Raw genomic sequence first — 15,848 nt, 5'->3', positions numbered from 1 at the left:
AACTTCCTAAAATGTATACAGGTGATCCTAATGAAGCCTCCAAATAATGGGGGGGAACACCAAGTTTCCAATGGCCATCTCTTGTTAACAAAGAAAACTTCCAGTTGTGGAACTGGGTTGAATTCAATTGAATTGTTGATCAAGGGGGTGCCATGGAAATCCATAAATAACCTGGGCTTTGGCTAAAACAAAGAGTTTCTCTCTGCAAATGGACAATGGGGCACAATGCAGAGGGCAACATCCATACAACTCTTTGAACACAAAGAAGTCAAGCTGGAGCCTACATGGAGCCTTTACTCCTACGTTCTTGTGTCTTTAGTGTGAGAAGTTACTCGGCAAGCTACTAAAAGAGAACTCTAAACACAAACCCAGCCACAAAACGTTTGCTCTATGATCTGTCCTGCCTGCAAAATAGGCTAGGGCAATAGTATCACAAAACTTTTCAGAGTAGCCAACCAATGTCTGATTGGATTTAAGATCCACCCCATGAGATGAAACCCCTATCTGATATTGCATGAGTAGCCAAGAAGCACTGACTAGATATCTCAGAGACTTAAGGGCAAACCAAACACTACTGTTCTAAAAAAAAAAAAATCAATGCAATAAATAATAATAAAAATAATCAGTAAAATTACTCCTAATGATGTTCATCTATACTCATAGGTTAATGCCTTTATTGTCATCATTATCAGAGATGGGAATAAATGGCAGACATTATGTGGAAAGAGACTCTAAATACAATGTCTCCATCAAATTCCTCTCCTCAGAGCTCAGTGAAGCCTGAAGAAGAGGAGGTGAAAAGACTAAGGGGTAGAGGAGATGGGGGACACCAAGAGAACAAAGGCCTCTAAATCAGCTAAGCAATGCTCACGTGAACTCACAGACTGAAGCTTTAAGCACAGGGCCTACATAGGTCTGCAGCAGGTCCTTGGTGTATGCCCTACAGACTTTAGGCTAGTGTTTTTATGGGACTTCTGACTGTGAGAATTAACCAGTGTCTTGTGCCTACTCTTGGGACTCTTCATTTTGGATTCCCACAGAAACTTCAATATAATAGTTTTTGCTTCATCTAATTATATTTTATTTTGTCATGTTTGGGCATTATTTCCTAAAAGCTTGGTGGTGGTTGTTGTTGTTGTTAAACAGGAAGTGGATCATAGGGGAGGGGACATAGGAGAAACTAGGAGGAGTAGTGGGATGGGAAAGTGTAATTAGGTTATTTGAGAGAAGAATCTATTTTCAGTAAAAAGAAAAAGTAAATGTTTCTATAGGCGTCAACAAAATATATAGGATTAAAGGAATATACAAAGTAGTATTAACAAAACAAGTGATAACAAGTATTTGTGGAACCAATGTTAAACCTCCTATGTCTAATCGTAGATATGAAAAATCTCAGATTTTGTAAAATAATGACTATTTTTTTTAAAGAAACAGAGAGGCAACCTAAATATTTACTCCTTAAAACATTAAAATACAATTGACTTTCAAACATTTCAAACATGTCAGACTCACAGCATGAGACACTTAAATGCCACTTGTGACAGACAGGCTACAGCCCCAGACTTTCCTCTCTCTCATCGTTCATCCACTAAAGCTGACGTGCTCCATTTTCCTCTTTAAAGCTTTTTACTATTTGAGAATTTCACGCATGCATATTTTTTTTATCAAATCTCCTCTTCCCTCACCCGTCCTTCCACCACTTTCCTACCCCAACTTCACTTAGTACAGCTTTCTGTGCTCTTTCTGTGCGTGGGTGGAGGACATCTACAGGAACACGAGAGCCTTTCAGGAGCTGTATGCTCAAACAAAACTTATTATCCCTCTCCATGAAGTCCTCATTAGTAATAGCTTCTCATCTGAGTAGGACTTCAGGATACCCTTCCTCTGCCATGTTGGGATGTTGGCCAACTTGGCCTTTTGCTTGCCTGTGCATTTAGTAACAGCAACTGTGATTTCATGTATGAAGTGGCCTTGTCATAACCAGCAATTACTGTTTCACACAGTCATTGACACTACTTCTGACAGTGATACTCTTTATTAGCTGGTCAAACTCCTATGAGTGGTTACACCATAGGCCCAAGGAGAGATCCTAATGCTATTATTGTGGTAAGTGAGCACATTATTAAACTGCCTCAAATATTCTGATTTTTATAACCGTAACCATAGATTAGTATATCAAGACTCTCCAGTTAAGTTTTCTTTCAATGTAGTAGGCAACTAATACAGAGGCCAACTGTTGAGGTTTGATTTTGTTGTCTATGTAGAGCTAAGTGTGGGTCCCCAAGATCTGGGGTCTGTACATAGACCTGTGACTCTGCCCCCAAGTTATTTCTGATTGTTAAATAAAGATGCCAAAAGTCAATAGCACATAGGTGGGGTTTAGGTTTCCCAGGCTTGGGATTAGAGAGCCAGGAAGAGAAGAAGGTGCAGAAGGAGGAAGAAGTTACCATGGGTTAGGTGAGTCATAATAATGTGTCCCTGAGGGATGGCCAATTGGAATTAAGAGCAACCCAGATGAAACGTAGTAAGTCGTAACTTGGGGTTATCATTAGGCAAGTAGATTTTAATATCATAGAGGGTAGTGCTACAGACTGGCCTCAGTCGGCCCCTCCATCCACGGGAGAATCAGAGTCCCGTTACAGGTGGGCAGGAGTCTGCAAAAAGGTGACAAACAGGCGCAAACACGGGAGTGTTGTATCTGAATGTAATTTCTCAAAGCAAGCATGAGACAAGGAGGTTAAGTGATACATTAAGGTCATCCAAGGTACATTGAGGGCACCTGATGCAAAATGACTTTTACAACAAAACAGAGGAATGCATACATAAAAGCTATCAGGAACCAACTGGGATAAAAATCAATGTTAACAACTGGGATCAAAAGCAGCCCCACCTAAGGTCAGCTTATTCTTAAAATCCAAAGGCAAGGGTTTCATGCCCTTGCCATAGTTCCAATTCTAATCTATTGTATAGTTTACCTTCCCTGTAGGCCATTGTAAATTCCTGTGTATGGAAATGACTCAGTGTGGGATTTTGGGCTTTGCACAGACAGGCTGGTCTCCAGTCGAGCGGAGGTCTGAACCCCTGGAAGGGTGATAATTCACCTACATGACATGGTAGGCGTTCCCTCATGCTTCTGGAACTCTGGCTCCTGTCTAAGTTACCACCACCACCCCTCTGACTCCCTCCCCGCCCCCCTGCCCCACACATAACCTCCACAAGAGAAGCATGGCTAGAAGTCATGTAGGCAATGTCCCAAGCTTCTGACCTTCAGGCTAAACTCCTCCCCAGTTAACAGAAAAGATATCAGTATACTTTAAAGGGGGCTGTTAGGCCCCTCCTTGCTCTCTTACTTCTCTCTCTCTCTCTTCTTCTCATTCCTTTGTTCTCTTACCTCTCACTTCTCTCTCTCCTCTCTGTCTTCTCCTCTCCTTTCCTCTCTCCTCTCTCTTTATCTTCTCTCACTCTCTCCCTCTTACTCTCTTTCTCTCTAGCCTTTCCTCTCTCTCTCTCTTTCCTACTTTCTCTCTTTCCCCCCTGCCTTTCTATAATAAAGCTCTAAAACCATAGACAGTCTCTGCTCATCAAGATCCACTGCGCTCACTCTTTCCAGTGTGGGAACCTCTCTTCCCTCATCCCTTTCTCCCATAACCCCGGGGCTTTAGGGAGTAGCCTCAGGGCTCCCAGGTTGGGCTGCCCCTTGTCCACCCCACCCCCAAGAGTGGGTCAGAAGCTTGGATGCCCACCCAGGGATGAGTGGAAAGCATGTGGTAGCCCTCCCAAGTTGCCTGTCCAGAGCATAGGTGGAACTCTGGCAGGGCATGGGTACTGCCTCTCTCTCCTTCCCTAGGCCCCCTTTTTAGTTCCCACAACTCAGCTATTTATTGTTCTAAGTATTTACTCTAGTTCCTTCTTAGACCACAACCTTCCTTCTTCCTAGGTCATTGTAAATTCCTGTGTGTGGGAGTGACTCTACTGTTGTTCTAAGTATACTATGTAGACTAGCTCTGAGACTACCAGCTCTATTCTAGTAGACTATAATGACTGATTTCTATCAATGTCTATCAACAATGGGGGCATTTTCATCTGAAAATTCTTACAAAGATCAAAGCCCAACTTTGGCTCAACAGTTTCCTAAGATATTGGAACACTGGTGAAGGCTAATCTAACTTAGCTATATGTCAAAATCAATCCTTAGAGGCACTTATAATAAAACAATACTGAAGGAAAGCACACAGATCCTACTAAAGCAAGGACAGATTTGGAGCGTTCGTTTTACAGAATGCTACAGTTCCAGGAGACTAAGTTTCCATGAAATTTTTGCCTCAGGACTGTGTCCAAGCTTTTGGGCCTGTCACTTGATTCACTCCTGGAGTGGGTGTGGCAAGGTAGGGAATCTGCCTAGCTCTTGTGCTGTTTAAAGATTACTGGAAATATAAAGATTGAATGTGTATTTTATCCAAGAACTAAATGGTCAAAGGCAGAGTAAAAACTCCAATTTGGTATTAAAAGTTTTTACAACCTCCCCCATCAGATAATTAGCAGAAAACTAGAGACTGAAGTACTCAGAGGTAAATGGAACATTTATATCATGTCTCCTCCACATCAAGCCTCAGGGATCACTGCAGTTTCTAAAAGCAAGCACTTAACCAAAGGGAAAGCAGATTTTTTTTAAAACTGGAAATACTGGTGCAAAAAAAAAAATCCATTTAATGATGCAGAACAAACAAAATATTGTAAGACATAGTTGGACATCACCAAAATGAATTCTGCCTGCATGTAAAATATGTTTAATGTGATTAGCAAGCTCTGGATTAGGAAGTAATGTTAGTAATATGTATTCTAACACAGTTATACTTCTCAAAGACTGATCATACAGACAGCCCAGTATCTTTTCTAGCAAGAGACAAATGAAACCAATATATGGGGAGATTACTGCATACTTTAAAACAATCTTCATTTGTAGCATTTTCTTGTTGATACCATCTGTGAAATGCTGTTCAGGTTAATCTAAAGGTTTTTTTTAGAAGCTCACTTTTTTTTTTTTCAGTAAAAACTGTAACTTCATCATAGAGTTTAAACCACTGTTGTCCTCGAATGGTGTGAACAAACACCTTTTGCTTCTGTTTCTTTTCCTATCCTTTCTCATTCCAGCTAGATTTATATGGCAGAATAAACCATTCAGGTCTAAGCATGCTATACAAATAAGCCCTTCAGTTGTTGGCGTGCCACAGCCTCTTCTGTCTTGTGACTGTTCCATCCTCTCAAGGGGTTCAGCAATGTCAGGAAAGCCTTTGAGACCACGGGAAATTATTTTTACCCTATGTTATGAACATGGCCCTATGCAGTCCAGAGACCTGGGAATGAAGCAGTGCCTCTTGCCTCTCCATTTGTCTCCGTCCTTGTTTGTTTTCAGTCCTGTTTTCTAGTCCCTGATATTGATAGGGACCTAATGCAATAACTGATGATGTCCTTGATGGATACTATAAGCAGTCTCTCAGGGATTAGTTTGCCTCACATTTCCTCAGACTATGTAGTTTTTGTCTCAAGCAAGGATGAATAGTTATATTGCTCGCTTTCTGTTTCCATGACGCTCAAACTGAGCCCATCCATATCCACATCTCACAGCTTTGCAATGGAGGCTGAAAGGCTATTTCCTTGCTTGGTTAAAAATTTCCTGTAAGTTAATATAGTTGCATGTGTAGCATTTCCAGATTATCAAAGCTTCTTGTAGGGGCTATTATTACGTGTCCTGTCTGCACGCCCAGTGGATGTTCCCTTCTCTGTTCTAAAAGTCTGGTATGAGTATATCTCCTGTCACTTCCACTTCACTCAACCTTGCTGTCTAGTGCTTCCCATGGCTTGCAAGTTCCTTAATCCTAGGAAGGAATTTTTACCACAAATGTAATTTATACTCTTTTTTTGTACCCTGCCGGCAGTAACTATGCAAGCAAAATCTTTCTGCCTCATATTTCTTTTTTGCTCCATTTCTAGTAGATTAAAGACTCAAACAGGATAGCATCATTATGATTTTCACCCTTATTGTTAGAAATCATGAGCTCTACCAGACTGCCCTCAGGGACTCAGTGCCAGAAGCTGCACCATCACCTACTGCTACCTGATACATTTCCACTGTTGCTATGAGTTGAATGTTTTCCCTATAAGACACGTACCTTTTTAAGATCTCCCTACCATTACAGTCTGTCTGCCAGTCTCTGTCAGTCTCTCTCTCTTGTTCTTTCTGTCTCCCTCTGTCTCCAGGTCTCTCTCTGACTCATTCTCACACCCCCACTTGGAGATCTTTCAGGCACTGCCCCTCCGAAAAATCCTCTTGCTTTGGTCTGATTTGTTGGCATGATCTCTGCTACAGCATTCCTTGGCTCCAATATGCCAGCACTCTGCTGCTACATCCAAACACTTACCAATCCTTTCTTATTTCTGTGAGCTCTTTCTGGCTACATAGCTAAACTTTGACTGCATCTTTTATCTATACCAAAACCATACAATTGCTTCCATGGCTGCATGTAATATTGTCTTATGGGCTACTTTTAAGAATGGTACTATGTTCTATGATCTGCCAGTCATTCGAAGGGCATCCAATACTCACATGACAGATTCCATTCATTAAGGAGTAATAATAATTCATATCACAAGGAGAAATATGACCATCCTAGTATTGTCTTTAAAGATGCTCCAATACCAGATAGGTAAGCTTCGGTTGTATGTCTTATCACCAATAACACTAAGTATTCAACTACACTACAGCAAGGCACATACCATCTCATATCTCGTAAGGGGCTGTAGCTATGTCAAGATTTCCTCCTTGGATGAACACTCTCAGACAGACCATACTCAGCTTGATATTTTATTACTTATCACAGGGACCATGTGATTCCTTCTCCGTATCTCATGTTTCTACTGTGTGAGTGACACTGTGTCAGGAAGTATGTGAACAGATGTTTATTTACCCTAGTATACCATGGATAACAGACCTACAAAATGATTCCCACTCAAGTCTAGATTGGTGAAGCAGTGAGCTCACTGAGATTACTCACAGAAGCATGGACGACTCCGATGAATATCGCTGAAAGGCTCACCTCAGCACGGGTGACGGCAGACAACAGCTACTTCCTTAAAGTTCTGTCCCATTGGGCAGGAAGCTCTACTGAAGAATCTCCTCTCCTGTGGGTGTTTTTTATTCCTTCTTCACCCTCTAGGAGAACACCCGGTAAACCTGAAAACTTTCTGAACTTCTTTCTTCAGAGTTGTAAGGCTTTTTTTTTTAAAGCTATCCTGTGCCCTTTAGAATGTAATGTTTTAGTTCATAGTAAATAGCTATGCAATAATAAATAAGCTTAGAGAAAAAGAAAGAGAGACTGGGGTGGAGTGGGGATGTGAAGGCAGGAAGACCACAGATTTCTACTTCTTTTAGGAATCAGGGGTAAAGATCACCCTTCATTGCATGGCTAAGCAATATGTGAGTTGTTTGTTGCATGCATTCACATTCAGCAAACTAAGCCTCAAGAGTCTCCCCTGAAGAAGTATCAAGTTGAGGTATATATAGTACATGATGCTGACAGCTTGAAACTCTTAAACATTCATGTAAGGGCTCATCAGAGGTTTCTCCAGCACTTGCATATAAAAGAATATCTAGGTTCCGTTGCATATAAAAGAAAATCTAGGTTTAGATATAAAAGAATATCCAGGTTCAGTTGCCAGTACCTACATTGTGGCTCAAATTGTCTGTAAATCTGTAACTCCAGGTTCTAGTAATCCAACTCCCTTTTCTGGCCTTTGTGGACATCAAGCACTTACAAAGTATACATAAATATATGCACTAGATATAAATTTAAATATATATCAAATACACACATATCCATATCCATATATAAATATGTTGTAGTAATAATTAATCTCAGTTGGGAGGTTTTTTTTTAAGCTTCTGCTCATCAAAAAACGCTTTATTTAAAGCTCATTTCCTCATGTGCTGCTGGGGTTGGGGAGATCTGGGCCTACGGTATCTAGGGATCCATTCATCCCAGATCTCTTGGGCTCATCATATGAGCTAACAGGCCCCTGATCTGAGTGTGTTCCAGCACGTGTGTACAAGTACAAATTCACATGTGCATGTGGAAGCCAAAGAATCTCGGATCATTCCACCTCGTGTTTTGAGATGAGGTCTCATTAGCCTGGAACTCACTAATTCGGTTAGTCTGGCTGACTGGTGAGTCCCAGGGTCTGCCGGCTTCAGCTTCCTCAGTACTGTGATTACATGTACTGGCCTGGCTCTGTGAGATCTGGGGAGCCAGACTTCCAAATGACAACCAATGTACTAAGGCCTCTTTCTCTAACTCATTCTTACAATCCCCTATTTTAGAGGGGAAAACTGAGGCTCAGAGAGAAGGGGAGAGGCCATAGAGCTTTCAGGTGACTAGCCTTCTGATGGCTCATCAATCCCATGTGTCCACCATGAGGGTGGCCTCCAGGCCTGAGCTAGGTGCCAATGTCTAGTTCCCCCAGAGCCAGTCAAGTAGTAATATTTGTTGAGCACATGCTGTAGGCCATACACACTATACTGGGGAGGGCAGAAGGGTGTCATGTCACATGGAACCCTTCACTACAGCTGGTGAGGGTGGGCTGCCCCTCTGAAAGTTAACATGCCTTCCAGTTGCCTCGGCAGCCCCCTCACCTAGGGTAATCATCGCAGGGACACAACCTCTCCCATGAGCACAGGCTACTTATAAATAATGAGACCCTGTCTCTGGCTGTTCCCCTCGCCGTCTTTCAAGAGGGTGTTGCCTAACTCTCCACGGGGCAATGTTTCTGTTGCCTTCCCTCTGACCCAGGGGCAGCAGCTCTGGCCCTTTTCCCCAGAAGAGCTGCCCTCTCCCCGGACTCTGCCTACTCCTACCCCTCCAAGTTCCCATGGACCTAGGGGTGACTCTGCAAGGGAGTCAGATTTACTGGTGCTCCTGTTTTGAATCAACCTTCCTGTGTAGGCTAAGGATGCAGATATGGGAGGGTGGGTGTTCAGAAAGAAGCAAAAGGGTGCTGGGGAGTCTTGCACAACCCACCCCTTCCCAGAGACACTGGTGCACCTTAGGACGGGGTGGCTGATACATTCCACAGATATGGACACCTCCAGGAGGGGCAGACAGCTGGGTGTAGCACTGAGGCTTGGCTACTAACATGGATTCCTGAGTCCTGCAGGGCCACCTCCCTACGCTGGACCTTGGCCCCGTGCCCCAAGGCTCCACCACCAGCAGATTTGTCCTGTCTTTTGTTCACGGTTCAGAATAGCTATGTCACAGGCCAGGAACATTCCACTTGCCTGCCTAGTGCTCAGAGCAGTGGGGGGTCGGGGTGGCAGGTGGTGGGTGACAAAGGCCTGTGGCAGTCTTGCCCTAGTCTGTGGAATGAGGGTAGGTGGGAGTCCAGCAGTGGTGGAGATGGTACCAAAGAAGGGCCAGGGCTGGTAGGTGCTGTGCCTTCAGCTGCTGTGGTAGATCCGGAGGCGCTGGGAGATCTGGCGGCACAGCGGGCAGGTGCGCAGAGGCTGGCAGCACTGCTGACAGCAGCAGACATGGCCACAGGTGAGGAAGACCATCTGAGCTTCACGGTCCAGGCACACAACACACTCTGAGGTCGGCATGTCCAGTTCAGCTGGGGCGGGGTGGGGGGTGGGGGGGGAACGGTCGCACTGACTCTTGGAGCTCCCGGGGAGCTGTTGGGGGCTCGAGGGCACCAAGGACCTCATTCTCGAGTGGTTTCAACTCTGACTGGACCCTAGGCATAGCTAGCAGGCCCTGGGCTCTCCGTAGGATCTCATGTTGCAGGCCTGCTTCTGAGACGCCCACCTTGGCCAGATCTCCGGGGCCAATTGGGAGTTTTTATACTGCCTTTGATCATTAAGTTTTCAGAAAAAAGACAAACAACTTTTATATTTATAATAAGCCTTTAAAGCACTAGAGAGGGGTAGATACCTACCCTATGTTATTGCGTCTATTTCACTGCTAATAACACTAAGATTTGATTTGCTATATTCCATCTGGGATGCTTGTAACTTCTCTTGACCAGTCCTCACATACATGTTTTCATGATTTACCTACCCCATGGTATCTTCTCCTCTCTTCATCTTCTCTTCCCTTGTGGTCCTCCTCAGACTTCAAGCCCAGTAACCGAAACCTCACCTACCTCTCTTCTGCCCAGCTATAGGCTGTCGGCATCTTTATTCAACCAGTAGTTTTGAATTAAAGAACCAGGTCACATAGCATTATTTCATGTATGTGAGGATTCTCTTGTTCCTAAGAGCAACAAGACCTTAGGTGCCAGTATTTAGCATTACAAAAAATACCAATAAATCAAACCTCAAAAATCCCCATTTTTTTTGTCTAAATATAAAGGCTCTTTTTCTTATAATAATAGACAATATACAGTAGGAACAATTATGAAACAATTATGGAATTTATTATGTAAAAGTTACATTCAAAAAGTCCAGTCTATTTTTTTTGGCAACTCAGGAGAAAGTATTTTATTATCTATCCTATTTTGGTAAGTTTCAAGTACTATATGTAAGTCAACTTCTGTTCTAACTTGCATTATCAACCTAAAAACATCTTAATTCCTAAACAAGTTAAGCTTATAGTAAGGTTATGACTATCTAGTCTTCAACTACATTAGAGACCTGAGAAAGGATAAATATCATATTAGTATGCCTGAAGTGCTGGAATGCAGCATCCAAAAATTATAGAAATGACAGAGACAGCTGATTACCTGGACAGTCCTCTATATTGTCTCTATAATGTTGAAGCATTCACCCTCGGCCTTTTTTGGCCCAGTATATCTAACAGACTTTTTATGAAGCAGGAACTACGGACTTGCTTACCCTGTCTTGGCAGACCTAGGTAGTCAGCTTCACTACATCTGTTATCCTTTCTGGACAGACTCACCTCCATATGGAGGTTATAGACGCTCATCGTCTTCCATGAAATGGAATGGGGTTACTCTCAGGAGTAGACCTGTTTCACAGTCAAAATATCTTTATAATCATGAAATAATTTTAAATGCCATATTCTCTGGATCTCTGAGACAGGAACAATCTGAAAGACTGGACCAGCCAAGGTCATCTGGGATCAGCAATCTTTTCTGAAGCTGTTCTGGGAACAAATATCCTGAGGAAACAGCAGTCTGAGCCTGGATCAGGCATCCCAGCATCCTCAAGGCTAGATTTTGTGAGAACTGCTTTCTTGACCTTTCATTCTGCAATATACAAACCTTACAAGCAATATGAAGTCCTATGGACACATTTGTATAGAATTTGCACAGATCAGTTAATGATGATTTCCTGCTCTTTGTCTGAACAGGTCAAACAACAATCTTTCTTCAGAAGTTAGTTTGATAATATAATCAAACTGTAATTAAAATCTTCATTCATTCCATATGAAAGATGGCATGATGAACCTTGAGGATGGTGTAGCCAATAGGATCCAAGGGCTATATACAGCTGACATTCTGGCTAGAGACATTTTTTATGTCTCAACCAGTTTCAGGGTTGTTTCCATGTAGAGGGGTCAGCAAATCATGTTATTTGTCCTTTTTCATCTTCTTGATTTTTTTTGTTCTGTCTTCAGCTAAGATCTCCAGGGGATCTTTAGTTACAGGGAACAGTAGTTTGTACTTTCCTTCTGGAACTTTTTGTTTTAAGGCTTGAATATGAGTATAAGAGTATGGATAACATGCCTTTTGGTTGGGTGCCATATATAGAGATGAAATACTTTTAATATAAGTTTAGCAGTAAATTAATGCTGTGTTTGGAATGACCTTGGTGAAGACAGCATGACATGGTTCCTGCTCCCAAGACAGGGCCAGTAGACATAGGACTCCACAAGTGTTGGTGGCTGCCAGGGGCATAAGGCTTGTTTGTATAATAATGTACATATTTTCATGTTTCTTCAAGGAAATGTCCTTTCTGCTAGTGATAATGACTCCATGATACTCAGAGCTAGCAAAAGTATGGGAGGCAAAGATATGGCTAATAATATGTTAGCAAAATGGTAAACACTGGGACCTTCAAAACAGCCCTTAAGGCTGTGGGAAAGAGCTCTAAAAATATGAGGTCAAAATATATAATTTCTCAACTATTCAAAAAATAAGGGTGCAATATGAATTATATGAGGAGCTTCATGAATATAAAGGAACAGAAGCAGCTACATTGTGAGCTAACTTGTCAGAAAGATACTAAGGAAGGAGATAACGGGATTTTAGGGAGTGGTGATAAGGAAAACAAACATCATGGTTATTTTCCACAAGAGGGAATATTTTGGAATCAGGAGCAGTGGTTACCATAATGGTGCATTCTGATTACTATCCAGTTCTTCAAGGGAAGAGTTTGCTTTTGGTAAAAAAAAAATCATATTTCATGAATTACTTCCTATAGTTCTCCACTATGGAAAGAGCCTAGCAGGCCTTGGAAACAGAGGAGTTGTAATTATTGGAAAATGGTGACAACCCATGCCACGTGGAAAACACTTAAAATTTCTCCCTAATGGGATGAGAATTACTACCCCGCAGTCATGCTGTCCAGGGTTCCCAATCAACTCACACTATTTTTAGATCCATTCAAATTGGCTCATCGGGAGGCTTTGCATGAATTCTGTCTGAGAAAGCTGTTGTCCAAGGGCCCATCATTGTCAGAATTATCATCTTATGGTTGTGTATTAGCTATGCAAGAAGAGGACAAAAATGGCTAAAATTATGTTTTATGCCACACAATTTTTACCTTATTAAATACATAACTGATTTGCTAAACAGACCTTGAATAGTAATGCCCTACCTGAATAGTAATACTCTACACAAGGAAGAAAGAGAGAAAGGATTCGGTGTGTCCCAAGCCAGAGTCTTACATAAAATTCCCTGGAAATTCTCAAGTATTACTAGATCATCTTTCAGTGGAGGTAAAAGCAAGTTAACTAACTCATTGTTAAGGAAAGTGGCCCAGCTTTGAGATATTCATTACTATTTCGAGAACTCAAGAGGAAAGATTACTAAAAATAATAGCAAAGCCAATTGAAAAAGTTTTAAAGTTGCATTGGGAACATGGTAAAAAACAAATTTGAATGAGAGCAAGGAGGGTTCAGGGAGGAAAAGTCAAGGGAGAAAAGATGTAACTATATTATAATCTCAAGAAAAAAGAGAAGAAATGCTTTCAAATGTGGTATAATAAATAAGGTCTCAATAGTGACAACTTGTTCAGGGGAATAAAGCATTTTCTAGAAGGTGTCTTGAATTTTCACATAACATATTGTATGAGGAGGGGACCACATCCCATGTTCTCTCTCTCTCTTTTTTTAAACTGTCAACACTGGTAGTGGCTGGGAGGAAAACACAGTTTTTAGGCAGAATCTCAGTTTTAAAATATTGTTACATTTGTAACATGTTTCTGTGTTTATGTATGTGTGTGTGCATATAAGGTCTGTGCCCTAGACACCAACTATGTATAGAGATCAGAGGACAATTTTCAGAATTGGTTCTAGCCTTCCAACACATAGGTTCTGGGGATAGAACTCAGATAATCAAGTGTCTTATTTTGGCTTTTATGACTGTGAAGAGACACTATGACCAAAATAACTCTTATAAAAGAGCAACATTTAATTGGGGCTGACTTATAGTTTAAAAGGTTCAGTCCATTATCATTATGGTGGTTATTAATTGTATATCATATTTGTAATTTTCATGATTGTTATGCTTTTGTTCAAATTATGTCTGTGAGAAGAGGTTATTTTTATTTTTATTTTAATTTTTGACAGAAAAGGTGAGAGTAGGGCATGGAGCTGATGATAAGGTCCTGTTCTCCAATTGGTTCTTGACCTATCAATAAAGATGCCATGAGCCAATTTCTGGATAGAAGGAAAGAGGCAGGAATTCCGGTTCCCCACAGGAGGCCAAGAGACACAAGAAGAGGAAGAGATTTTCATGGTGCTTCAGAAGGAGAAGAGGTGACCAGCCATGTGATATCTCAGGTAAAGTGACCATAAGCCACTTTCCCAAGCAGGATATTAGAAACATATTTAAGCTGTGGAAAAATTTAGGTGACTAAACAAGGAGAAGGTAATTGAGCAACTAAAGTTGAGGGCAGATTTGGGGTACTTAGTTGGGAGTGGAAAGAAGGAAGTGAGAGAGCCAAGGAAGGCTTAGAAGAGCCCAGCCATGCCTCTCTGTTCTGTACTCTTCTCAGGCATGGTACCTCTCCTCTCCTCCACACTCTGCCAGCATGTCAGATCTTCCTTCCTTTTCCTCCTCTCTCCCAATCCTAAACCCAGAAAATTCCCATAACTGCCTCTGTCTGTCCTTCCCAGCTATTGACTGTTGGCGTGTTTATTTACCAATCAGAACCGATAGGGAGCAGGTTCCCAGAAGCTACATGCAGATATTTGTGTAAGCAGTTTTGGGGACCCAAGTTATTAGAATACAAACAGCATTAAGACAACCCCACTACAGTGGTGTGCTGCAGCTCCTTGCTGCTTTCACAGACTCCAGTCTAAGACAGACTCACACTAAGAAAGACCCGTGGAGAACACGTGACATTTGGAGGGAATATAAACACGATTGACAGGCAGTGAAGGAAGTAGAGCATGGCTTCCTTGAATAGTTACATGTGTTAGTCTCCTGTCTTCACTGATCCTTGCTTTGATGAGAGAGGCATGGCCAAGAACTTTTCCTGGCATCCCTGTTGATCTTGGTCCCTTCTACTGACACATGCTGATTTGACTGAGGCCTGGCTGTTCCTGCTAGGTCATGCCACTGCTGCTGCTATCCTGACATTACCACACTGGAATGCTATTATATTCATGAAGAGTTTGCAAGTGGATTTAGGGGCTGCTGCTGAACTGAACTGCTGTAAACTGAGCTGCTGATTTCCTGACCTCGCAGATGGGATTTGCTCCAAAGAGTCATTTCTAAAAGGTCCACTTTCTCCATATCCTTTTGTTTTCACTATCTCTGGTGGATGGTGGGCTAGAAGGGAGATTAGAATGTTTAAAAACCATCATTAAAAGTAGGCTTTGAAAAAATAAAATTACACCACCCTCACAGTGACTCCTTCCTCCAATAAGGGCACAACTATTCCAACCAGACCATACCTCCTAATAGTGCCACTTCCCATGAGCCAAGCATATTCTAACCACCACATCAGGGTTGGCAGGAAGTACCACAATCCATCTTACCAGTTCTAGAATTTTCATTTTAATAAAGTGTAGCTAGTTCTGGCTGATTTTAGGCAAGAGACTGGATTAAAGTATTCAAAGGGTGATGTATGAGCTTCTCAAGACGGATATTTGAAAGGCTGCTACCTGTCTATCATCCACAGACTGGACAGGTTGCCATAAGAAGGCATTGATTGGCATTACACTGACTGGTTACATTCTTGTTAAACTGAATCATCCTATGATGTGATGCACATGGGATGAACACAAGAGCAGGATTTGCCACCCTGTGCAACAGTGACATTATATCCAGGAGAATTGCAGATGTGCATGAACACAATGATTACAGCAAGAGCAGGCTGTGCAACAGTGACTGCGTACCCAGCAGAACTGCAGTGCTGCTTACGTACTTTAGTTGTGTGAATATGTGCTCATCTGTATGAGGATATTCACCAGGAGGATATTCACCAGGAGGATATTCACCAGGAGGATATTCACCAGGAGGATATTCACCAGACTAGGCTGGATTGAGCAGTTCCTATGGTCTGTCATTGTTCTTTCTTTGTGGGATGAATAGTGTGGAAATTGACTTTCCAGAAAAGCTACACAACTCACAATGTGTTGCTAGTTCTAAAGGCTGATGTGCCCAGA

The 15,848-nt window shown here is 42.0% G+C and overlaps 1 long non-coding RNA gene and 1 pseudogene across 2 annotated transcripts; one reads left to right on the top strand and one right to left on the bottom strand.

The window, feature by feature from the left end:
- Positions 1 to 7,933: 7,933 nt before the first annotated feature.
- 4930555K19Rik (RIKEN cDNA 4930555K19 gene) lies at positions 7,934 to 9,658 on the bottom strand (annotated as a pseudogene). Its single transcript, NR_151516.1, has one exon. The product of NR_151516.1 is annotated as an RIKEN cDNA 4930555K19 gene (transcript).
- Positions 9,295 to 14,948, top strand: Gm46502. The gene is made up of 3 exons (XR_001781587.2): positions 9,295 to 9,590; positions 13,934 to 14,015; positions 14,788 to 14,948. It is a non-coding gene; the product is annotated as a predicted gene, 46502 (long non-coding RNA).
- The last annotated feature ends 900 nt before the right edge of the window (positions 14,949 to 15,848 follow it).

The sequence above is a fragment of the Mus musculus genome, chromosome 15 (genome assembly GCF_000001635.26).
Source record: "Mus musculus strain C57BL/6J chromosome 15, GRCm38.p6 C57BL/6J".
Taxonomy (NCBI): Eukaryota; Metazoa; Chordata; class Mammalia; order Rodentia; family Muridae; genus Mus; species Mus musculus.
The sequence above is the reverse complement of the archived record's forward strand: the minus strand, read 5'-3'. Positions and strand labels throughout refer to the sequence as shown.